This window comes from Salmo trutta, chromosome 17 (assembly GCF_901001165.1).
Source record: "Salmo trutta chromosome 17, fSalTru1.1, whole genome shotgun sequence".
In the NCBI taxonomy this organism is placed as follows: Eukaryota; Metazoa; Chordata; class Actinopteri; order Salmoniformes; family Salmonidae; genus Salmo; species Salmo trutta.
The window spans coordinates 22,547,254-22,574,320 of record NC_042973.1 but is presented as its reverse complement, the minus strand read 5'-3'; the positions used below and the strand labels follow the sequence as shown (position 1 = coordinate 22,574,320).

The following is a 27,067-nucleotide window of genomic DNA, read 5'->3' as shown; positions in this document are numbered from 1 at the left end:
GTTTTATAGGCTCCTCACTACGAGACTAAGCCGATTTGCCAATGCTAAAATCAATGTCTATATATATATATATACACTGCTCAAAAAATAAAGGGAACACTAAAATAACACATCCTAGATCTGAATGAAATAATCTTATTAAATACTTTTTTCTTTACATAGTTGAATGTGCTGACAACAAAATCACACAAAAATAATTAATGGAAATCCAATTTATCAACCCATGGAGGTCTGGATTTGGAGTCACACTCAAAATTAAAGTGGAAAACCACACTACAGGCTGATCCAACTTTGATGTAATGTCCTTAAAACAAGTCAAAATGAGGCTCAGTAGTGTGCGTGGCCTCCACATGCCTGTATGACCTCCCTACAACGCCTGGGCATGCTCCTGATGAGGTGGCGGATGGTCTCCTGAGGGATCTCCTCCCAGACCTGGACTAAAGCATCCGCCAACTCCTGGACAGTCTGTGGTGCAACGTGGCGTTCGTGGATGGAGCGATACATGATGTCCCAGATGTGCTAAATTGGATTCAGGTCTGGGGAACGGGAGGGCCAGTCCATAGCAACAATGCCTTCCTCTTGCAGGAACTGCTGACACACTCCAGCTACATGAGGTCTAGCATTGTCTTGCATTAGGAGGAACCCAGGGCCAACCGCACCAGCATATGGTCTCACAAGGGCTCTGAGGATCTCATTTCGGTACCTGTAGGGCTGTGCGGCCCCCCAAAGAAATGCCACCCCACACCATGACTGACCCACCGCCAAACCGGTCATGCTGGAGGATGTTGCAGGCAGCAGAACGTTCTCCACGGCGTCTCCAGACTCTGTCACGTCTGTCACATGTGCTCAGTGTGAACCTGCTTTCATCTGTGAAGAGCACAGGGCGCCAGTGGCGAATTTGCCAATCTTGGTGTTCTCTGGCAAATGCCAAATGTCCTGCACGGTGTTGGGCTGTAAGCACAACCCCCACCTGTGGACGTCGGGCCTTCATACCACCCTCATGGAGTCTGTTTCTGACCGTTTGAGCAGACACATGCACATTTGTGGCCTGCTGGAGGTCATTTTGCAGGGCTCTGGCAGTGCTCTTCCTGCTCCTCCTTGCACAAAGGCGGAGGTAGCGGTCCTGCTGCTGGGTTGTTGCCCTCCTACGGCCTCCTCCACGTCTTCTGATGTACTGGCCTGTCTCCTGGTAGCGCCTCCATGCTCTGGACACTACGCTGACAGACACAGCAAACCTTATTGCCACAGCTCGCATTGATGTGCCATCCTGGATGAGCTGCACTACCTGAGCCACTTGTGTGGGTTGTAGACTCCGTCTCATGCTACCACTGGAGTGAAAGCACTGCCAGCATTCAAAAGTGACCAAAACATCAGCCAGGAAGCATAGGAACTGAGAAGTGGTCTGTGGTCCCCACCTGCAGAACCACTCCTTTATTGGGGGTGTCTTGCTAATTGCCTATAATTTACACCCGTTGTCTATTCCATTTGCACAACAGCATGTGAAATGTATTGTCAATTAGTGTTGCTTCCTAAGTGGACAGTTTGATTTCACAGAAGTGTGATTGACTTGGAGTTACATTGTGTTGTTTAAGTGTTCCCTTTATTTTTTTGTATTTTAGCAAGCTAGCTTCATACTTTTTTCTGACATGCCAAAAATTCAGCCTTGTTGATTAAATTTACACTTCGCAGCCACCAGATTTTGACTTGTGACTACAGTTTGCATTGAATTGTGGGTCATATCAACCCCGCAAGTGACCAAAGTTGTTCACTCGCTCCCTCGAGCTAAAACAAGAGCAGAAGGGGCAACGTTAGTGAATTGAACCTCCACTGAAGATGGCAATCAAACTGCATCCGGTTACGATGGGGATTCCCCCGAGGGAAAGTGGCTACCTCAGGGGCTGAGGGGGTAAAAATAACGTGTTTGGACTGCAGCCCCTGTCTGCATCTCAAATGGCCCATAGGGCTCTGGTCAAAAATAGTGCACTATACAGGGAATAGCATTCAATTTTGGATGCAGACCCTGTGTCTGTCTGCTAGACAAGGAGTATGCCCTAGGATGAGGCTGGCTGAACACTAACTGCATCTGTCTCTGGACCTATGACCATGACCATGTTGGAGTGAAGTGCAGGCAGCAGCAGCAGCAGCTCCCACCAGGGGCTGTTTGTGACCTTCTCCTCTGGGCTGAAATGGCAGTGGGGACGACTGGGAATATGTTTTGGTCTGATGACAAATCATTTCAATGTGAACTCTTCTTAGCTGTCTTGACATGGGCATCATGACAGGGGGTTGGAGATAATCATTATGCTTAATTCTATGTAAAAAGGTGTCTGCAAATCTAAGCATAACTCTTGAGTTGTCTGTATCCTCCTGACTAGTGGTTCTTTTTTTTTTAAATTATAAATGCTGCATTGATGGTAAAATCTGGGTAAAATACTGAAAGCAATTTGATTCTTATTCAGTACATTTCATTATTGCTTGATTTTCTAAAGTCTAACAACCTTACGAGCAGGCATGCCAGCTCAGATAGTTAGACAAGCTAACTACTCGAACTTGATTGATAGCCTGAAATGACTTCTTGGTAGCTAGTTATGAGTTTGTGAAATTGGGAACCTATCTGGGCTAGCTAAAGTCAAATTCATAAAATTGCTAGGTGTCTAGTAATATTACAGAGAAACGAAAATGTAAAAAAAAAATGACACTTTTATTTATATTGTAGTAATAATACAAAAAAATGACAAATCTGAGGGGGCATGTGCCCCTGTGCCCACTACCCGTAATGTGAAAATGTTTTTTTTTTCCCAAAAACTTTTACAAATTAATTAAAAATGAAAATCTGAAATGTCTTGAGTCTATGTATTCAACCCATTTGTTATGGCAATCCTAAATAAGTTCAGGAGTAAAAATATGCTTAGGTCACATACTAAGTTGCATGGACTATGTGTGCAATAATAGTGTTTAACACAATTTTTGAAAGACTACCTCATCTCTGTACCCCACATAGTATCTGTAGGATCCCTCAGTCGAGCAGTGAATTTCAAACAAAGATTCAACCACAAAGACAAGGAAGGTTTTCCAATGCCTCACAAAGAAGGGCACCTATTGGTAGATGGGTAAAACAAACAAAAAGCAGACATTGAATATCCCTTTGAGCCTGGTGACGTTATGAATTACACATGGATGGTTTATCAATACACCCAGTCACTACAAAGATACAGGCGTCCTTCCTAACTCAGTTGCTGGAGATTAAGGAAACCACTCAGAGATTTCACCATGAGGCCAATGATGACATTAAAACAGTTACAGAGTTTATTGGCTGTGATAGGAGAAAACTAAGGATGGATCAACAACACTGTAGTTACTCCACAATACTAACCTACTTGACAGAGTGAAAAGAAGGAAACCTGTACAGAATACAAATATTCCAAAACATGCATCCTATTTGCAACAAGGCACTAAAGTAATACTGCAAAAAAACTTGGCAAAGCAATATAATTTTTGTCCTGAATACAAAGTTTTATGTTTGGGCCAAATCCAATAAAAATGATTGAATACACTCTTCATATTTTCAAGCATAGTGGTGGCTGCATCATGTTATGGGTATGCTTGTAATCGTTAAGGACTGGGAGTTTTTCAGGATAAAAAATAAAAGGAATGGAGCTAAGCACAGGCAAAATCCTAGAAGAAAAGCAGATTCAGTCTGTTTACCACCAGACACTGAGAGATTATTTAATCTTTCAGCAGCACAATAACCTAAATCACAAGGCCAAATCTACACTGGAGTCGCTTACCACTAAGACAGTGAATGTTCCTGAGTGGCTGAGTTACAGTTTTGATTTAAATCTACTTAAAAATCTATGACAAGACCTGAAAATGGTTGTCTAGCAATGATCAATAACCAATTTGATAGAACTTGAAGAATTCTGAAAAGAATAGTGGACAAATGTTGCACAATCCAGGTGTGGAAAGCTCTTAGAGACTTACCCTGTAAGACTTACATCTGTAATCGCTGCCTAAGGTATTTCTACAAAGTATTGACTCAGGGGTGTGAATCCTTCAGTAAATGAGATATTTCTGTATTTCATTTTCAATAATTTTGCAAAATGTCTAAGAACATGTTTTCACTTTGTCATTTTGGGGTATTATGTGTAGATGGGTGAGAAAAATATATTTAATCAATTTTGAATTCAGTCTGTAACATGACAACATTTTGAATAAGCATGAATACTTTCTATAGGCACTGTTTTAGCAATGATCATTTTGATTGTGCTTTGGCTACCAGCTTTGAATCAGCTAGCGTAATATATTTTATCTAATATGCTTAATCCATCTCACTGTTTAGGGTGATGTGTTAATGCTGTGTCATGATGATCAAAACAGAGTACAACAACACTGGACCTTTTTTTGAAATAAGACAAAGCAAATCTGCACGCACAAGCAGAAGCAGGAGAGGTAGAGAGATGTGCAGAGGAGAAATAGAGAGAAGAGCAGAGGAGAGATAGAGAGCAGAGGAGAGGAGAGATAGAGATGGAGAGAACGCAAAGGAGAGAAAGCAGAGGAAGATGGAGAGGAAGAGAAAGTGCAGAACCGGTTCCAGTCCTCATCATCATCCATCTCCCCAGCCCATTCTAGGTTGATGATGACAAAGGTTAAGACAACGGAATTCTAATATCCCATAACGTTTTGCGAAAATGGGACCAGAGTTGCAAGTTAGCAATGGCGCTAGTAGTTATCTACAGCACTGGTCCAATGGATTTGTTTATTTTCTAACGCTGCCACATGGAATTACAGTATTACGTTGTCTTAACCTTGTCATCTTCAACCTAGAGCCCATTCCCCACAGCAGCAGATTGACTCCTGACCTCTGCATCGGAGGGGTGGGTGACAGATGGCAGGATCAAGTGGAGAGTAAAACACCAGTTGTTTTATCAAATAGTAACCCTGTGTCTTATCCAGACTCAACTAAACATAATCCTCAACAGTGTGGATGATAGAAAAAATATCACTGCATTGTGCAAGAGCTGACACATACCATCATCCTCTCTATCTCACAAATACACGTGGCACACAGACATGCAAACCACAGTGCCACATCGCATAAACTGTATGAACCAGAGGAGGAAGGGGAGGACCATCCTACTCAGTGAATTTTATAACAATTCAAATAGGGAAACATTACAAAAGTTGATACGAGAATAAATTATACAACGAGCAAAGTGACAATGCTGTATGTGGCTGCTATGAAAGTGAACTGTGTGTGCGGGTGATCATGGGTGAATTCATTCCGCTGGTTCTATTTTCCTTAAATGGAAGCAAACGGAATGAAACAGGGATGGACCTACCTAAATTTGTCTAATAGAAACCTTTGTTTTAGAACAGAACATTTTGCAACTGTTTGGACTAATGATTACATCCCAGATCAGCTAGATGCAGGCAAGAGTGTGCAAGGCGGTACTGAACCTATTGATGTTGAGCTGGGTGAATGGAATATGAATGACAGTGATCCAATTTGTTGTAATAGAAAAAAGGCCATGCTCATAACAAATTGTCCCTCCCTAATCTTAAACAGCACCAACAGCCACTGGTATGAACGGTATAATATCCTATCCTATGCATACCTTTAGTTTAATAGACACATTTGCACATACACAAACATAAAGCATACATACACTACAGATGTAGGAAATCTGTATTTGAGTTTTAAAAAGGCTTCTAAAGTTTGTAATTTCCACATTGAAATTTGAGACTTGATTTGCCTTAAGGAAAAATGTCAATTTATTATAATCCGCATAAACAATTCACATTTCCTGTTGCTGCTGGATTATTTTCCTGCTGTAGCAAACTGGCTCAAATTAAGATCCTACATCTGTAGTTTTCTCAGAGATATAAATTCCCAGTGACACAACCAAACACAGAAGAACACTCACAGAGAGGAGTTTTGCAGTCAGAAACAATCTTGTCTTTTATTGATGTGTTTGCTCTGCTGGGTCTACTGCTGCTGATGACAGGGAAGACAGGGCACCACTGTAGCCCGCTGTGCCCATCCCTGGTGCTACATGGCACGATGCTGCACCTACAGTACCTACAGTATGACCAGACCAGGACTGAATGTGATGACCTCTGCCTGAACACACTACTTGTGCTTGGCAGAACACAATGTGAAGTATGCTATAGTCAGAGAGATTGAGCACAGTACGAGATGGACATCTTTACCTGACCCTGCAGTTTACAGTAATGCTTACAGTAATACTTCTCAAGCCAGTAATGCTTCTGCAGCCACTAAGACCACACACCAAGACACACCCACATGAAAAAATACTGTAGTATTACAATATTTATATAGTATAGTATTCACTGTAGTGTTTTGCAGACTTTACTGTAGTATTTTTGCGGACATGACTGTAGTATACTGTAGTACTTCACTATAGTGTTTTTGTTTTATTATCTTTGACATAAAAGTAGGGTATTTGTCCTTGAGGAAACCTATTGAACAAATACTAAAAGAGCAAATTATCCATAACCTGTAGGTAGATCGGACTGGAGTCTGAACAAATCTGGAGTCTGAACACTTGGCATGTAGGTTTGTCACTTATGGGTGGCACAAGCTGGGATAAGGAGGAGGGGAATAGGCATGGTATATGCAAATTAAATACTGTAGTATTACTTTAGTTAAAAAGCTGTAGTGTTTTTGCTGACATTACTGTAGTATTTACTGCACAGTGTTTTGGTGGATAATGCTGTACTATTTACTATAGTATTCTACACTACACAATTTATAGTAAGAACAAAACATGATTGAGGAATACTACAGTGTGGAGTATAATATTCTACAATATACTACAGTTTACTACATAATTCTATAGAATTCTATAGTAAGTGCCCTAGTATTATATAGTAAACTGGAGTACTTTTTCATGTGGGCAAACGCACATGCATGCACACACGTACAAACACAGACAGAGATACGCATGTGCACACACACACACACACACACACACACACACACACACACACACACACACACACACACACACACACACACACACACACACACAATGACAACAATGACAAGCCACCAGGGTCTGACAATCTAGATGGAAAACTACTGAGGATAATAGCAGACGATATTGCCACTCCTGTTTGCCACATCTTCAATATAAGCCTACTAGAAAGTGTGTGCCCTCAAGCCTGGAGGGAAGCTAAAGTCATTCCGCTACCCAAGAATAGTAAAGCCCTCTTTACTGGCTCAAATAGCCGACCAATCAGCCTGTTACCAACCCTTAGTATACTTCTGGAAAAAAATGTGTTTGACCAGATACAATGCTATTTTACAGAAAACAAATTGACAACAGAATTTCAGCATGCTTATAGGGAAGGACACTCAGCAAGCACATCACTTACACAAATGACACAAATGATGATTGGCTGAGAGAAATTGATGATAAAATGATTGTGGGGGCTGTCTTGTTAGACTTCAGTGCAGCTTTTGACATTATCGATCATAGTCTAGTGCTGGAAAAATGTATGTGTTATGGCTTTACACCCCCTGCTATAATGTGGACAACAAGTTCCTTGTCTAACAGAACACAGAGGGTGTTCTTTAATGGAAGCCTATCAAATATAATCCAGTTAGAATCAGGAATTCCCCAGGGTAGCTCTTTAGGCCCCTTGATTTTTTAAATTTTTACTAACAACATGCCACTGACTTTGAGTAAAGCCAGAGTTTCTATGTATGTGGATGACTCAACACTATACACGTCAGCTACTACAGCAACTGAAATGACTGCCACACTCAACAAAGAGCTGCAGTTAGTTTCAGAGTGGGTGGCAAGAAATAAGTTAGCCCTAAAAATTTCTAAAACTAAAAGCATTGTATTTGGAACAAAACACTCACTAAACCCTAAACCTCAACTAAATCTTGTAATAAATAATGTGGAAATTGAGCATGTTGAGATGACTAAACTGCTTGGAGTAACACTAGATTGTAAACTGTCATGGTCAAAACATTGATGCACTAGTAGCTAAGATGGGAAGAAGTCTGTCTATAATAAAGCAATGCTCTGCCTTCTTAACAACACTATCAACATGGCAGGTCCTACATGGCACTATCAACAGACACACACACACACACACACACACACACACACACACACACACACACACACACACGATAACATACTCACTATACATACACATGGATTTAGTACTGTAGATATGTGGTGGGGTAGGGGCCTGAGGGCATACAGTGTGTTGTGAAATCTGTGAATGTATTGTAATGTTTTAAAATTGTATAAACAGCCTTAATTTTGCTGGACCCCAGGAAGAGTAGCTGCTGCTTTGGCAGCAGCTAATGGGGATCCATAATAAATACACACACACACACACACACACACACACACACACACACACACACACACACACACACACACACACAGCAGTGCCCTGACCTCTGTTAGGTAGTGACACTGAGAGAGCCCTCCTGTCTGATTGCCAGTAGCCAGCTCAGCAGTCAGCTCTGCTCTTCACTTTTTACATGACTAACAACTCTTATCTGTTGTTTACTGGAGGGAATCTAGGAATATACTGTATCTTTCCGTTTTGCAGGAGGCGATGTTGTGTAAGATGTAGCCAACCATGTGTTTGTTTTGGAGTTAAACATGACTCTGATAATCATCTTTGCCATCTTTCATAAAGGACCCAAGGGGCCTTCCTGCCTGAAAAATACACACTCAACTGAAGCAAAACCAATCTCAGAGAGATTCACCAGTTTGCTTCCCAGACAATGGGGATGAACATGACAAACGACTGGGGTGCCTGCCTCAACCACTCCCCATGGATCTGTTTACCAAATGTCCCTCTCCATTGGATCAATACTGATAACGTCAAAACACCTGCTACCATGAGTGGCTGAATGTGTTTGTTTGTGTGTGTCTGTGTGTGTGTCTGTGCATGTGTCTGTGTGTGTGTGTGCATGTGTGTATGCATGGCTGTCTGTGTCCATACGTGATAGAGTGGACAAATGAGTGATGTACTGCTAAGTATCCAGTGACCACAGAGATCAATGTAGCCTATCCAGCTGGCTGTGGTGGATTCCTTCTGTTTCATTATTAATGGTGCTGAATAGTGGAAAGTGTATGAGTGTATGCTGCTGCTACATTGTGAGTAATGACCAGAGACACCGGCAGCACTGTATATGCTGAACAAATGTCTGTGTTCAGGGCATAGAACTAAAATAGACCAGTAGGATCTGAGAGAGTTGCTGTTTCCCTCTTCTCAGAGCGAAGGAACTTCTCTGGATCTCTTTCTCTGTCCTGCAAGCTTTGAAAGTTGCCCCCCGTTCTTCCTCCACTGCTGAGCCAAACCAGGAGTGTCTGCCAGAGCCAGCCAGTGACGCCACTCTGAGCATGTTCAAGGGATTTCGGTTGTCATGGTGACTTAGTCACATGCACCTAGGAACTGTACTAGCGTTGCCTGTCGGCGTCTGGTGGTGAATGTTGCCCACCTCCAATTCTCCTACCACACACGTTTGTGTTAAATCTTTACACAACACAACTGCACTGTGGATCAAACACACACACACACGCACGCACGCACACACACACACACACACTGCTGTAAATATACATAAAGCTCAATAAATATTGTACACACACTGGCAAACACACACACCTGGTCACAGATACAGCTACCTTTAAAAATGAGAACAAACAAACAATCTAATAACCCTGAGCCTGAGGCACAGCTGTAGAGCATGCAAGTATAATTCAAATCCACACACCAACAGACAGACATACTGTACACTCTGATGCAGTTACTCAGCTGTCTGTAACAGACCCTTGTCTAGTCTGTCCTCATGTGTGGTATAAATAAGCATTTCTTATTCTTAAATGTCATAAGATTGGCTACTACTATTGACTAAGTCCCTATGTGAAAAGCGGACTGAAAACAATAACTCCCAGTTATTTGAAAGCCTCATTAGACAACCCATCATTATGCCTTTCCAAAGCCAGAAAGCGTATTGGCCAGATAAGAATATTTTGCCAAATGCTCTGAATATTGTATTATATGAGGGTCAGTCTATTAGTGTTTTGTTACTGCTGGATTTTCCATTGGCAGATTAAGGTGTGTCTGGACAAATAGTCTCAAGGGTTTTACCCAGCAGCACTAGTTGTTGCTTTATGCTGGTAGAAGACTGGGTCAGAATGGGTCATTTGTTTAATTTTTTCAGTTTCTCCACCCTCTCTCCCCTTCTTTCATTCATCCCCCTTTCTATTACAGACAGGACTGTGTGCTCTGGGCTGGGTGTAATTTGGTATCTAATACTGTTAGAGGAAATGGATAATGCCATCACTATTACCACAATGAAATCATCACTATAACTCAATCAGCCCGTCCTGCCACCTGCTTTTTAGTAAGGAACAATCATTCCTCACGTTTTCCTTGGTCTATGTTTGTGTATGTTTGTGTTAGCAAGTGAGAAAGACAACCAATCCAAAATAAACCAGAATGACTAAATTAGTATGCAACAATTGGTTAACTAATGTTAGTGTTACTGAGTAGGTATACAGTAGAAATGTACCATACAAAGGGTTACAAAGAAGAAAAGTGATGCTTGAGAGAAAGAGAGGAAAAGAGAGAGTGAATCCTGGAATATCATACAGTAGGTCTGTGGAATATTACAGCTGGCCTATGTATAAAGAGGCCTCTTTGGCTTGGCATGTACTCACATGGGGGATTACAATGATGATTCAGAATTACACAGCATGCCTCTGGGCTGTGGCCCATATGGGCTCATACTGCCATAGGGCAGCTGCCCTAAATATCCTTTCAAATCTAGATCATACTGGATCAATAAGAAGGAGCTGATGTGCCATCATACACTACACTACATGCTACGTAGCCCTTCTGCTGTGCCTCTACTGCACACTGACCTCCCCTCTCTCCCTGTCCCGACTCATGACCTTTGACCCCTCCCCCAGCCACACAGCTGGACCCACCCCCGAGCCTACACACACACTCACTCACACATAACACACATAATAGACACAGGCACACTGTCACCACACACACACACTGCTGCTATTGTCTAGTATCTATCCTGTTGCCTAGTCACTTTACCCCTACGTATATGTACAAACGAGGTGGTTCGAGCCATAAATGCTGATTGGCTGACACTATGGTACATCAGACCGTATACCACGGGTGTGACAAAACATGTATTTTTACTGCTTATGTTGGTAACCAGTCTATAATAGCAATAAGGCACCTCGGGGGTTGTGGTGTATGACCAATATACCACGGCTAATGGCTGTATTCAGGCACTCCGTGTTGCGTTGTGCATAAGAACAGCCCGTGGTATATTGGCCATTTACCACACCCCTTGGGCCTTATTGCTTAAATCTACCTCAATTTCGTCACACACCTGCACATTGACTTGGTAATGCGTGTATATAGCCAAGTTATCATTGCTCAATGTGTATTGATTCCTTGTGTTACCATATTTTTTTATAAGATTATTATTACATTTTTTATTGTATTCTGCATTGTTGGGAAGGACCCGTAAGTAAGCATTTCACTGTTAGTCTACACCTGCTGTTTACGAAGCATGTGACAATTAACATTTGATTTGATCATTCTCATTCTTTAACCCCCACGCCAAAACTGTACCGCGAAAAATACTCCAGCTTCCTCTTTCTGTAAACATGCAGCCTACTCCCCTGCCCTTGAAATACTTTCACAGGCAGACATATGGGCAGACATCATGCATTCTCACATTCATTACAGTAGCATAGCAAATCTGCACGCAACACACACACACAAACAAATAGAGAGTGATCCCATCACTAGTTCAAACCCTGCCCTGGTTTTCTACAAACATATATCGATTGGTTGTCGCATTGATTTGTTCCATATTTGTCATGTACAAAGAAACAGCTGATCTGAAATGTCAAAACTATTTGTTTCTGTCTGAGAACTTGCATACAGTGAAACAAATACATTTCTATTCATAATACCGATAGGGCAAATATGTATTTGTGTGGAAAGCAAGCCAGTGTTGGACTAAAAGCCAGCCAGCCACGCCTCGAAAAGAAAGCCAGCCAATAAAAATGTTGTGGCGTTTGCACCATTCCTGCAGGTTTGAAGGCAATACAGTTAAAATGCCCCATGTCAGATACAGTAGGTGTGGAACTTGAGAGAGAGTGTGATATTTTCTGGCGTTGTTCAACCAGTGCATTGTAGATGTACTGTAAGTCATTGTAAAGAACTTTCACAAAAAAAGCTGCACACAGAGACCGTCTTTCCATTTTGGTCTTTCCAAACTAAACCAACTGCCACTCGAAGGAACTACCATTTTATGAAAGATCCCATTAGCAGTGGGATATAGCCATATAAGCACATCAAATGATAAAATGGTAACAAGTTACTCAGTTACAGTGACATAGAGAGGAGTGACAAAAGGTGAAAAACACAGAAAGAGAAAGAACAGACAGAGATAGATCACAGGTTCACTTAATCACTGAAGTGTGAAGTGAAGGTTGCCACGTAAACTGCCTAAAGTTCAGGCAACAGTAAACACAGGTGAGTAGACCCCCTAGGAGAGGAGAGAGAGACAGGATAGAAGAGCGACATAGATGGAGAGAGAGACATTTAGTGTCTGTACCTTTGCCACTATGGTACATCAAGCAGCATGTATAAACATTCAAGGACCACGTAAACACACTCCAAAGAGAGCACTACTATGTCCTACATGCAATACAGCAGCCCTCATACAGCCGCTCTCTGTATCTGAGACAGCAGGCAGTCTGCTACGTGTCCCACCACCCCAGCAAACCCCATCTCTAATCACAGTACATGCCAGCAGAGTGTAGTAGGCTAATTAAACCGACACCCACCGCTCCACACACACGCATGTACAGAACACAGAAGACATGCCCACCCTGCTTTTTGAGGTCAGAGCGTGGCCTCTATGTAATGAAAGACAATCTGATAGGTTAGGCAGGGTGGAGGTGTGTTGGGATGGACGGAGCCCCACCCAGACCCAGGTCCCACACTGACTTCTCCCCCTGTGATCAGGCTGTAGCCAGGACCTTGAGGAGGAAACCTCTCCGCACCAGAGCTGGCCCACCAGAACATCTGGGGGCCTCCCAATCCCACAGCACCACCCAGAGAAACCATACAGCACCATAACTACACACGCACACAGACCAGCAGCTGGCAGCATACTGCACCAAATGACACAGCTCTGCTCTGGCTTTGTAGAAGAGAGGATGGTATGAGGATGGCAGGAGGATGGCATGGGTCAAGCCTGGCAGTGTGGGTGGCTGAGTGCATGGACGAGTGGACGGCTAAGTCAGACAGGACTAGTTGAAGGCTGGTGGTCACACACACATGCACATGTGCACATAGCTAAAACACACACACAAAAGATGAAGTGAACAAAACTAAAATCCTCCCCCTATTGTGTCAGTCATATTTTCCCCTCTACTGGCGGAGGACACATAATCTATCCATGTTCACACAGTCTGTTCCCACAACACTGCCAACACCAGACAAGTCTCGCCCCTCCCTCCCACATACTATGAACACACATTCTTTGAACTGGATTAAACACGTCAGTGCTAGAGGTCAATTCGTATAAGTAAACCTGAGTATATCACTGCTGAGTAAATCCCACCATGCCACTCTACTAGAATAGTTTGAGTGATAGTTTTAGCAAATGAAAATCCTCCAGCAAAACCATTAAAAAAAAAGAATCCTTCTGAATACAGTAAGAACCAAGTTATACAGAAACTGACCTCTAACGTCCCCAAGTCCAAAACCCCTAAATGTTTCTGAATGGATGGCTTCTTCCTTACCGACATGACAGGATATTTTCCACACATACACTACACTTCTGCCCAATGTTCCAACTCTCTGAGCTCAGGCCTTACATTTCAAATCCCTATAAGCCTTTAGCTATGAACAATTGTTTTTGACTTAATCTGGAGAAATAGAATTTTAGAGCACACATCTTATATACTGTCTGTGATCATCAATTGAACTCCAATGTGTAAGCTGTTGTTCCTTCCCTGTGTGTGCTTTGAGCGCTCACTCTGAATGACGTCTGAGATGTCTGTAGTCTTTTCTAAATGCCATAGAATCAGAGGGGTCATGTGCAGCTAATAGAAGAACTTCAGTAAATCTTATGTCTTTTGTTAGGCCTAATAGGCTGACCACACTGCTCGCGTCATGTGCGCGAGCGTTGCAAAATAAATGTAGAAATCTATGTTATTAAATTATTGCACCCATACTGCTCGTGCGCGCCATCGAGCGTCTGCGTTGCCAAGGGCTAAAATAGAACTCCTTTCTATTTATGACGCAGATCGCACTGCAAGTCCTGCCTCTCCCATCTCCTCATTGGTTTATAGAAGCAGGTACCCATGTGACATCTCCTCATTGGTTATACCCACGTGGGTGATTGAAAGACAAACTGTGTTGCCAGTCGGTGTAGTAATACTATGAAAGTTTAGATGCCAATCACCATATAAGTTCAAAGATGAAAAAGCCTGGAAGGTGGAGAGATGACTAGAAACAATTCAGTTGACCGTTTTATGTGTGGATTAATTGTCAGAGTAGAGGACCTTGTGTATTTCAGGTAAAATAACAACTCAATGTTTATATCCCAGGACAAATTAGCTAGCAATAGCAAGCTAGCTAAATAGGACAAATTAGCTAGCAAGTGAAAGCTAACTAGCTAAATTGCCATACATGTTTAATGCTTTTTGACCTGTTCCCAAATTAATGTAATTGGTTCAGAGTTTGTTTGATATTTTAACCTGCGTGTCGTGATCACGTTTGGTGTAGGGGGACAAAATAAATGTATGCACGATGGCGCACGAAGGCGCACGCGCGCAGCCGGTTTGGGTTCCGTGTAAGTGTTTAAAGTGAGGTTTGGAGATTGTGTAACTACTTGGATCAATGAAGAATTCTACCTCAGTATTCAATCAAATCTAACTGAAAAATATTTTTTGCATTAGCTTGTCCGAGCTAACATGTCTTCTGCTGAAAAGTGGAGGCAATGAGAGGAGTATTTCTTCCAGGCATTTTTACATGATCTATTTATGTGATTTAGTTTGCTATGTCAATACTGTGACATGGGTTAGATTAATTTGGGCCAGCTTTGCTGTGTTTTGGACCACCACACTTTGTATAATAACACACCCACAGGACCACCAGGCTACACACCACTGGCCATGCTGGCAGATGACCTAACCCAGGCACTATGAATGGAAACAGACAGATGGCAAGGAAAGGGAGATGGTAGAGGCAGACAGAGAGGGACAGGGTTGTATGAGAGAGGAGAAGGGAGGGAGAGATGATGTTAAAAAATAGACAGATTTTCAGAATGGACTAGATGAAAGAGAGAAGGTAGAAAGTAGGCCTACAGATAGAAAGATAGAAAAAGGGAGAGAGAATCTTGTCAACTTGCTCAGTGTCATAAAAAGTGAAAGCTGTGTAGGTCTAGAATGGCAGAGAGCCCCACCCTCTCATTGTGTTCAGTCACAACCTTTGGTGCCACGACTGTAGAGGTTCACACTTGGACCAATGTCGTATCGCTGCTCTTTTGCTAAAAGCATTCGTTAGACAATGCCTTTGATTACTGAGTGCAGCCTCTTGCTGAGAAAATCAACTGCTTGGCAGCATACACAATTCTCTACAAACCTTATTTCTCACTCCCAACGATAGAGCATTTAGTTGTACCGAATTGGGACAATGTATTCAGCCTCACACTTGATAGCGCTTAAGGGCTCCATGCACCCCACCCGGAGCAGCACAGACAAAAAAAACAGGTAAAAGACCTATGTATTGAAGACTATTGTATAGAAATATGACAGTGACATTGAATAGTCATGTTTTTCTGTCATCACCGGACCCACTCAGCTTGATCAATTTATACTTTTAATATTGAATAGATATGGGCCTGTATTTTCTTTTACACATATATCACATTTGGCCATCTGTGCTGTAGTAATGCCTCTGTAGGACTAATACATAAGCACATAATAGACAAATCCTGTCCTATACCCAGCCAACATATCCAGGTGGGCCCCAACTGGGTTTTATATGGACTTCATGGGTTTCAACTGAGCAAGGGCGAAATGGTCATCTTAGGTGGTACCCATAAGGGGTTATAGTGTGGGCCCTAAATGGGCCCTGAATATGTTTTATGGGTTGAAAGTGAGCAATCTGGTGTTATTTGTTCAGGAATAATGACTGGGACTCAATCGGGTAAACCATTTGGGTCACAAACAGGCAAACCCGTAGGTACAAAATGGGCACTGAATCTATTTGAAATGGGTAGTAAGTGGGCTTTCTGGTGTAAATATTGTCAGGGACTGTCTATGGGATACAGTTGGGCATACCAACTGGGGCAGGCATGAGAAAACCATATTATATTATGCTTGTGAAATTCCTCAGCAAATATGCTGAATGACCTGGAATATTCAAATCCATTCAAGAACCAATTTTTTTTACCTAAACAGCCAATATGCTGAGTGAACTAGCAGATTCAAATCCATTCAACATCGTTTTTACCTAAACAGCCAATATGCTGAGTGAACTAGCAGATTCAAATCCATTCAACATCGTTTTTACCTAAACAGCCAATATGCTGAGTGAACTAGCAGATTCAAATCCATTCAACATCGTTTTTACCTAAACAGCCAATATGCTGAGTGAACTAGCAGATTCAAATCCATTCAACATCATTTTTGCCTAAACAGCAACCAGTGGGTAGCCTGGGTACTAGTCTTTTAGTTAATCCACTCCCTGATCTCAATGTCATGTGCCAAAGAAATGTGACCATTACAAGGAGTGGCAAGGAGTGGAATGTTAGCTAAAGAGACTGGTACTCAGACTAGCTAGTGGGTGCTGTCACACATCTTTTGTCGTGCGCATGCGCATTCAATATTTTGAGGAGGGAAGGGCACATGACGGAATTTCAAATTCAGGCACTAAACGTTGGAATTGTATACAGTGCCTATAGAAAGTATTCACACCCCTTGACTTCCCCCCATTCTGTTGTGTTACAGCCTGAAATTAAAATTGATTAAATTGAGATTTTTGTGGAAGTGGAATTATGTTTTTCAAAATAATTCAGTCAATAATTAGTCAACCTTCGTTATGGCAAGCCTAAATAAGTTCAGGAGTAAAAATGTGCTTAACAAGTCACATAATAAGTTGCATGGACTCACTCTGTGTGCAATAATAGTGTTTAACATGAATTTTGAATGACTATCCCACACATACAATTATTTTTAAGGTCCCTCAGTCGAGTAGTGAATTTCAAACAGATTCAACCACAAAGACCAGGGTGGTTACAAGGCACTAAAGTAATATTGCAAACAATGTGGAAAAGCAGTTAACTTTTTGTCCTGAATACAAAGTGTTAGGTTTGTGGCAAATCCAATACAACACATTACTGAATATCACTCTGCATATTTTCAAGCATAGTGGTGGCTGCATCATGTTATGGGTATGCTTGTAATTATTAAAGACTAGGTTCAGTCTGCTTTCCACCAGACACTGGGAGATGAATTCACCTTTCAGCAGGACAATAACCTAAAACACAAGGACAAATCTACACTGCCGCTTACCAAGAAGACTGTGAATGTTCTTGAGTGGCTGAGTTACAGTTTTGACTTAAATCTACTTTAAAATCTATAGCAACACCTGAAATAGTTGTCAAGCAATAATCAACAACCAATTTGACAGAGCTTGAAGAATTTTGAAAAGAATAATGTGCAAATGTTGCACAATCCAGGTGTGGAAAGCTGTTAGAGACTTACCCAGAAAGACTCACAGCTGTAATCGATGCTAAAGGTGCTTCTACAAAGTATTGAATCAGGGGTGTGAATACTTATGTAAATTAGATATTTCTGTATTTCATTTTCAATAAATGTGTAAAAATTTCTAAAAACACATTTTCACTTTGTCATTATGGGGTATTGTGTGTAGATGAATGAGAAATACATATATTTAATCCATTTTGAATTCAGGCTGTAACACAACAAAATATTGAATAAGTCAAGGGGTATGAATACTTACTGAAGGAACTATATGTCCAGGCAAGACAACAGGAGCTGGAAATCGAGCTGGAAATCTACAGAGTGATTTGACCGGTAAGTGGTACTGACTAAAGTTAATATTTGCTTGTGTTGTTAGCTAATTGGTTTTGGTATTTTATGTTGCTGTCTGGCTGCAGAGTGATTATAGCTAATGTTAACTAGCTAGCTAGACTGACAAAGTCCTGCAATAAGAAAACTCTACATAGTTGTGTTGTGTGGTTGTGTGGGTGTCATATAAACTCAGCAAAAAAAGAAACGTCCTCTCACTGTCAACTGCGTTTATTTTCAGCTTAACATGTGTAAATATCTGTATGAGCATAACAAGATTCAACAACTGAGACATAAACTGAACAAGTTCCACAGACATGTGACTAACAGAAATTGAATAATGTGTCCCTGAACAAAGGGGGGGGGGTCAAAATCAAAAGTAACAGTCAGTATCTGGTGTGGCCACCAGCTGCATTAAGTACTGCAGTGCATCTCCTCCTCATGGACTGCACCAGATTTACCAGTTCTTGCTGTGAGATGTTACCCCATTCTTCCACCAAGGCAACTGCAAATTCCCGGACATTTCTGGGGGGAACGACCCTAGCCCTAGCCCTCACCCTCCGATCCAACAGGTCTCAGACATGCTCAATCGGATTGAGATCCGGGCTCTTCGCTGGCCATGGCAGAACACTGACATTCCTGTCTTCCAGGAACTCACGCACAGAACGAGCAGTATGACTAGTGGCATTGTCATGCTGGAGGGTCATGTCAGGATGAGCCTGCAGGAAGGGTATCACATGAGGGAGGAGGATGTCTTCCCTGTAACGCACAGCATTGAGATTGCCTGCAATGACAACAAGCTCAGTCCGATGATGCTGTGACACACCGCCCCAGACCATGACGGACCCTCCACCTCCAAATCAATCCCGCTCCAGAGTAAAGGCTCATTCCTTCGACAATAAACGCGAATCTGACCATCACCCTTGCTGAGACAAAACCGCGACTTGTCAGTGAAGAGCCCTTTTTGCCAGTCCTGTCTGGTCCAGTGACGGTGGGTTTGTGCACATAGGCGACGTTGTTGCTGGTGATGTCTGGTGAGGACCTGCCTTACAACAGGCCTACAAGCCCTCAGTCCAGCCTCCCTCAGCCTATTGCGGACAGTCTGAGCACTGATAGAGGAATTGTGCGTTCCTGGTGTAACTCGGGCTGTTGTTGTTGCCATCCTGTACCTGTCCCGCAGGTGTGAGGTTCGGATGTACCAATCCTGTGCAGGTGTTGTTACACGTGGTCTGCCACTGCGAGGACGATCAGCTGTCCATCCTGTCTCCCTGTAGCGCTGTCTTAGGCGTCTCACAGTACGGACATTGCAATTTATTGCCCTGGCCACATCTGCAGTCCTCATGCCTCCTTGCAGCATGCCTAAGGCACGTTCATACAGATGAGCAGGGACCCTGGGCATCTTTCATTGGTGTTTTCCAGAGTCAATAGAAAGACCTCTTCAGTGTCTTAAGTTTTCATAACTGTGACCTTAATTGCCTACCGTCTGTAAGCTGTTAGTGTCTTATGACCGTTCCACAGGTGCATGTTCATTAAATGGGGGAAACAGGGGTTTAAACCCTTTACAATTAAGATCTGTGAAGCTATTTGGATTTTTACGAATTATCTTTGAAAGACAAGGTCCTGAAAGAGATACGTTTCTTTTTTTGCTGAGTTTATAGGTATGCCCCCAATGCAATTCTCAATTCAAATATATCCACAGTGGTTTTTTTTTTGTTGGTCAAATTAATTAATAATTGTATTTTGTTGAATTTGTATAACAACATTCCAACCTTGTTTTTGTCTTCCGTCTGTCTTCTGTAAACAAGTGCTGTAACATGGAGATATGGCCGTGTGGGGACACTAACCATATAAATGTGTGTAGCAATTTACGTTTTGGATTTTTTTTATTTCTCGTTGGTATGAAAGATACATTCTTTATGTTTCCAAAGCAGAACCTCAAGGAATGAGAGTTCATTTTTAGAGCATGCATCGGGGCTCTTAACAAAACTCCCCCGGTCAGAAGATAATATCGTCAATAGACGCTAAAGTGGTTAGCGTATCTTCATAATGCCTATCGTCACAATGTACTGTCTTTGCTGAAACTAACATAAAACAAAATTGAAATGAGAAAAGTTGCCTCCTACACTAACTGAAATAAAATACACTACCATTCAAAAGTTTGGGGTTACTTAGAAATGTCCCTGTTTTTGAAAGAAAAGCACATTTTTTGTCCATTAAAATAACATAAAATTGATCCAAAATACAGTGTAGACATTGTTAATGTTGTAAATGACTATTGTAGCTGGAAACGGCTGATTTTTTATGGAATATCTACACAGGCGTACAGAGGCCCATTATCAGCAACCATCACTCCTGCGTTCCAATGGCACGTTGTGTTAGCTAATCCAAGTTTATCATTTTAAAAGGCTAATTGATCATTAGAAAACCCCTTTGCAATTATGTTAGCACAGCTGAAAACTGTGTCCTGATTGAAGAAGCAATAAAATTGGCCTTTAGGCTAGTTGAGTATCTGGAGCATCAGCATTTGTGGGTTCGATTACAGGCTCAAAATGGCCAGAAACAAAGCACTTTCTTCTAAAACTCATCAGTCTATTCTTGTTCTGAGAAATGAAGGCTATTCCATGTGAGAAATTGCCAAGAAACTGAAGATCTCGTACAATGCTGTGTACTACTCCCTTCACAGAGCAGTGCAAACTGGCTCTAACGAGAATAGAAAGAGGAGTGGGTAGGCCCCGGCGCACAACTGAGCAAGAGGACAAGTACATTAGATAGTCTAGTTTGAGAAACAGACGCCTCACAAGTCCTCAACTGGCAGCTTCATTAAATAGTACCGGCAAAACACCAGTCTCAACGTCTACAGTGAAGAGGCCACCCCGGAATGCTGGCCTTCTAGGCAGAATTGCAAAGAAAAAGCCATATCTCTATCCAGTGTCTGTGTTCTTTGGACCATCTTAATATTTTATTTTTATTGACCAGGCTGATATATGGCTTTTTCAAAAGACCAATTAGTGGAAAAAAGAATCAGACTTGGGTTGCCTTGGTAAATGCAGACATATGGACCCATGTTGTAGATCACATGGGTTTGTCCATGTCTGGCCCAAAAGGTTAATCCAACAGGGGAAGTGAAGATTAACATTTAGAGTCCTTGGATAAAGACTGAAATGTTGCACTAGATCAGTAGCCTAAATGCTTAATGATGTTTTCTTTCCACAGCTACCTATGAACAGGCCCGAATCAAACTTAAAAGGGCAGAGGAGATTTCTGATGTGCAGATGGACTCAGAAATGGATGAAGAAGAGCCAGGACCTGACAGTGGAAACACAGTGACAGCAGCACTGTCCGATGGGGCTGATTTTCCTATGAATACTGTCCAGGATGTGGAGGCGATGTAGTAAAAGTAAACCAACACAGCTTTCCTGAATGGAGTGGTAGGTGCTCTGAAAGGGATGTTTTACAAAAACAAAGTATTGTAGAATTTTCTTCATTAGTCCACTGTTAATGCAATCCCCAAAATGTTGCTTTTTAGCAATCACGTTTTCAAGATAGAGCACTTTCAGTACAGAGCAAAACGTGTGATGATGATGATGATGATGCAAATTATATGCAAATGAGCAAAATGATAATTGCATATAATTTGCATCATCATCACTATTTTTTTCTCTGCACTGCAGTGTTTCCCAATAATGGTCCTGGGGATTCAAAGTGGTCCACTTGTTTTGTTTTTTCCTAATGCTCATACACTTGATTCCACTAAGCAACTCATCATCAAGCCTTTGAATTGAATAAGGTATGTGAGTGCTAGGGCAAAAACAAAAATATGCACCCCTTTGGGACCAGGATTGGAGAACACTGCTGTACTGAAAGTCCTCTATCTTGAGAACTTCACTGCTGGCATGCACATTTTTAAAAAATTGTTTACAGTGTGTGGAAACCATGTCTACATTTGTAATTTGAGTGAACTATCCCTTTAATCAGAGTTCCTGCATTGCATTTGATCTGACCATGTGCTATAAATAAACATGTATTTATTGTATAAAGAAAACCATTTTTGTCATCTCTTAAATCTCTTAAGAAAGCTTGCTTTGGCAGCAGCATCTAGGGCCTGCATGGAGACTGAGAACAAACTCAGGTTTGTTTCAGGTGGTCAGCCCAACTGAGAATCACTTATTGTCCTTATAGATCTCACTATACACCCATCCTTTACCCAGATGTAACCCCTTTAGGTAAACCACTAGGGCAACGTATGAAGCCCAACCTTAAACCACATCAAGCCCAACATGAAAACAACATGTGGGGCAAATGTGGATGCTGAGAGCAAAACCTTGTTTGCCCCTTGTGGTTATCCTACATGTGGGGCTAAGAGTTAATCATTCGTTAACACACCTGGGCTAAAACCTAGGGCCCATATGGGTTATAACTAGGGTTGCACATTTTGTGGAATATTCAGAGGTGGAATCTTTCTGTGGGAATTAACAGGAATATATGGGAACTAACATAAATATATGCAAATGAATATTAATACCATTTAAATATAGATGTTATTTGCATTGGATATATTTACCATATCATATGGAGACAGAAACATAAACATTTTACCTTATCATAGACATAATTGCAAATGATTAAATAAATAAAAATATTTAGTTATGAATTGAACTTTAATTAAATGAGTTGACTCATGGGATGATTTCACTGAACAAAAAAAAAAGAGAATATTGAATGATCCCCACTGGACGGAACCTACACTGTTACATGTGCAATGGCTACTGGTGTAGGTTTCAGGAGTTTCAGGCTGCTAACCACTCTCTCCCAAAATACTTCATCCAGGAGGATCCTCTTGATGGGGCTGTCCATATCAGCAGACCATGATATGGCCATTTCTTGGAGAGACTCCTTCTCCTCCAGGAGACTGTCAAACATGATGACAACACCATCCCAATGGGTGTTGCTGGGCAGCTTCAATGTGGTGCTCTTACTCTTGTCACTTTGCTTGGTGAGGTAGATTACTGCTATAAATTGATGACCCTTCTCATATCTAATCATTTCCTTGGCTCTCTTGTAGAGCGTATCCATTGTTTTCAGTTCCATGATGTCCTTGAGGAGCAGATTCAATGCATGAGCAGCACAGCCAATGGGTGTGATGTGAGGGTAGGACTCCTCCACTTTATATCAAGCAGCCTTCATGTTCACAGCATTGACTGTCACCAGTGCAAGTACCTTCTGTGGTCCAAGGTCATTGATGACTGCCTTCAGCTCATCTGCAATGTAGATACCGGTGTGTCTGTTGTCCCTTGTGTCTGTGCTCTTGTAGAATACTGGTTGAGGGGTGGAGATGATGTAGTTAATTACTCCTTGCCCACAAACATTCGACCACCCATCAGAGATGATTGCAATACAGTCTGCTTTCTCTATGATTTGCTTGACCTTCACTTGAACTCTGTTGAACTTTGCATCCAGCAAATGAGTAGATGAAGCATGTATGGCTGGAGGGGTGTATGCTGGGCGAAGAACATTCAGAAATCTCTTCCAATACACATTGCCTGTGAGCATCAAAGGTGAACCAGTTGCATACACAGCTCGGGCAAGACATTCATCAGCATTTCTCTGACTACGTTCCTCCATTGAGTCAAAAAAACTTCTGATTCCAGGAGGACGATGAGCTGTTGCTATCGATAAGGTGTCTGATTCATCATTTTCACCTTGAATAGAAGTAGAGGGACTTTTGTCAGAGGTTACTTGTTGTGAGCGCTGACGGAACTTTATGCACTTGGCCAGATGATTCTGCTTCTTTGTTGCATTCTTTACCTATGATTTGGCATAGTATTTGCAAATGTACACAGCTTTTCCTTCTACATTAGCTGCAGTGAAATGTCTCCACACATCAGAGAGTGCCCATGGCATTTTCCTTTTAAAGATTAGAAAGAAAATGTAAAAAAAACACAAATACAATACCATGTATAGATAAATAGTTAAACAGTTAGACTAAACAACTCCTTTGTAAGATAAATGTTTTAAAATGAAACATGTATGGAAACAGGTGAATTAACACTCCTCAGTTAGCAGGCTCAATCAAGCTCTAACCAACATGGTAGCAAAAACTAACGACCAGAAATTGTTAACAAGTTAGAAATGATTAAAATACACTTTGCTGTAGGCTACTATTTACTAGTTAACAAAAAATCATGTATGTCATATAAAATATATTCACCCCACCCGGTATTGTAATCAAAACTTACCAGAAAGTATGTAGTACTTGGCTCAGACAGTGTAGTAGTGTGGGCTCGATAGCATCTCATTAGTGTGCAAGATCTTGAGAATCAGCTGTACATGTGATGGAAGAGTGCACTGCACATGTGATGGAATTGGGGATAGTTTAACCAAAATATGCCACAAGACCTAGAATTGCCTTATGTGTATCCCACAAAAAAAGGTTCTCTGTTATAAGCTAACTTTTTTGATGAATTTAAGTTAAATTCCCCATATTCCAGAGCTTAACTTCCCATGGAAAATTCCTGGAAAAATTCTGAAAATTTACCGGAAAGTTTCCGAACCTTTGCAACCCTAGTTATTACACATTTGCCCACTGAGGTCCCTTAATAAGCCCAACATGAACCCACATAAAGCTCAACATGGCAACCACATGTGGAGCCAACAATGACACTGAAGGTAAAACTTTGTGGGTCCTATTTGGGGCCCACATCTTAAAACCATTCTTTAACCCATGTAGGCTTTAAACTTGGGGCCCTTGTGGCTAAGAGCACATGTTGGCTGGGTACAGTATGACTACCTTTCTGGGGTTAGGTGCTTATGTAAGCCTATTTCTGAGGCACTTCCACCTTGCACAAGGAGAATAGGCTACGCTAAACACACACTTATGACAGTCAGCACACAACCCCTTCCTATTGTAGCCAAGCATTTAGGAGTTGCAGGTTGTCTTTTAATAACAGGACACACTTGTCAGCTACCAGCATCATCATGCTCCCTCCCTTGTCCCGTCAGCTTTGACTCAGCTTTGAGCGTCTATCCTCAAGAAGGGAGGCAGAGAAAGAAAGAGCGAGAGAGCAAGAGTTTTATTGCCCGACTCTTTTTCCAACCTGCCCTCAGAGCCATACGAAACATACTTTACGTATTTCTGAACACCTCCAAGACGTATGATAACTACTGATGGTCTAGTTACTTTCCGTAGCGTCTAGGAATCCAAAGGTTGTGTGTTTAAGTTGCATCGGGGACAACTGTTGCATTTTAGCTAACCCTTCCCCTAACCCTTATTCTAAAATTAACCCATTTTACCTAACTACATAAATTATCGTAACCTTTGTCATTTTAGTTCCCCTAACCTTTTACATAAATTATCCTAACCTTTGTTATTAGTTATTCTAACCGCCAACATAAATTCTCCCCAGAATTCCCCTTTGTTGTTTTGTGCAACAAGAATGCTATTGTACGACCATGCTGATACTATGATAGTATACATGCTATAATTCGTTTGATATTGTATGTAACCGAACGTAATATATCACACTAAATGGCGTGTCACAGCTTTATGTATGACAAAAAAGTATGAAAATGTAAGTCACTCTGGAAAAGAGCATCTGCTAAATGACTAAAATTGTAAATGTAAAAACATTTACAGAAAATTATGAATTGCCCTGAGACCACGTTGCTTTTTCATCAGGTCAGCCGCTGACCAAGAGAGCAGCCTGTGCATAGCAGCTGTGCCACGCCTATCATTGGAATAAAATCACCATCCCGAAATCAAAGATTGTGTTTCCACTGAATCTGCAACATAGGGGCTAAATCAGTAGTCATGTCCAGTCAACAAAACTAGCCTATTTCAATAGGCTGCAATTCTGTGCAAACAGCCTAATAATTCCTTGCAAGCTGTTATTATGACGTCTTATTAAAGGGTACATTTTTCAAACTCAGTCCAAGTGACTTTTCCTAGTCGCCTGAAACAAAACGCGTCTGATAGCGTATTTTGCCATGTTGAGGCAGCCCTCCCCTCAACCATGTAGAAGAAAGAGATGTAAGCTAGGCTATACGAAACGGTGCGCGCATAAAAAAGATTTGTTTCCATGGGTTTGATTTACTAGACTAGCCTATGTAAAAGAACAACCTCACTTACTCACTAACACACACACACACACACACACACACACACACACACACACACACACACACACAATCTGGTGTGAACATTGGATCTTTGGGTCTCATGCAAATACCAGTCAAATCATCCCATGTTGTAGGCATTGAGGTGAAAGACGCGGCATAATAAATATGCTACAAAAAGCACTCATAAAGCTATTACAGGCTGGAGGTAACCTAACCAATCAGGACCGTTTGTGAACGGTTGATAATTCATATGAGCAACGTTCTCAAGATGTTAAAAAAACGCAATATCTTCATTAAACCCAACCCTTTAATGCTCCCTTGCAAACCATGCGATCTAGCATTGCTACTCACTTCTTTCAGATCCCGCAGATTTATTCAAACAGGTGGAACCCTATTTCTCTTCGGTATTCTTCCCATGTGAACCGTGGTAATAACCTCTGATGCTCCGAAATCCACAGTACAGTCCACTTCTTGCCCGCAGAAGCTGTTGGACTACGTGAGATTCCTTCCAGCACCACCACTCCATGAACAGCTCCATTGACGTCATCGCTCACAGGCTCGATGCCACACCCTTTTCATAACGACCACAGCCAATCGCAAGGCAAAGAGACAAACCTTGTTACTTCTCATGACGATCACTTTGGTGCTTGTTGGGGAAATTTGGTTTTGTGGTATGGTGCTTTCAAGAAAACTACGAACTCCAAAAAAATAGGTCAGTGATCTTCTGGTCGGAAAGTCGGCGCTCTAGAAAGATGCCCGAGTTTCCGACATAGAATTCCGAGTTGGATGACCGTCCAAAC

At 41.7% G+C, this 27,067-nt stretch overlaps 1 protein-coding gene across 1 annotated transcript in view; it reads right to left on the bottom strand.

Moving 5' to 3' along the window:
* The window catches only part of LOC115151865 (sphingomyelin phosphodiesterase 3), a 52,377-nt gene extending 25,565 nt beyond the window's left edge, over nucleotides 1-26,812 (bottom strand). The window contains exon 1 of the mRNA XM_029696172.1: nucleotides 26,619-26,812. The gene's annotated coding sequence lies outside the window, so the exon portion shown is untranslated. The remainder of the gene's footprint in view (nucleotides 1-26,618) is intronic.
* Nucleotides 26,813-27,067: the final 255 nt, after the last annotated feature.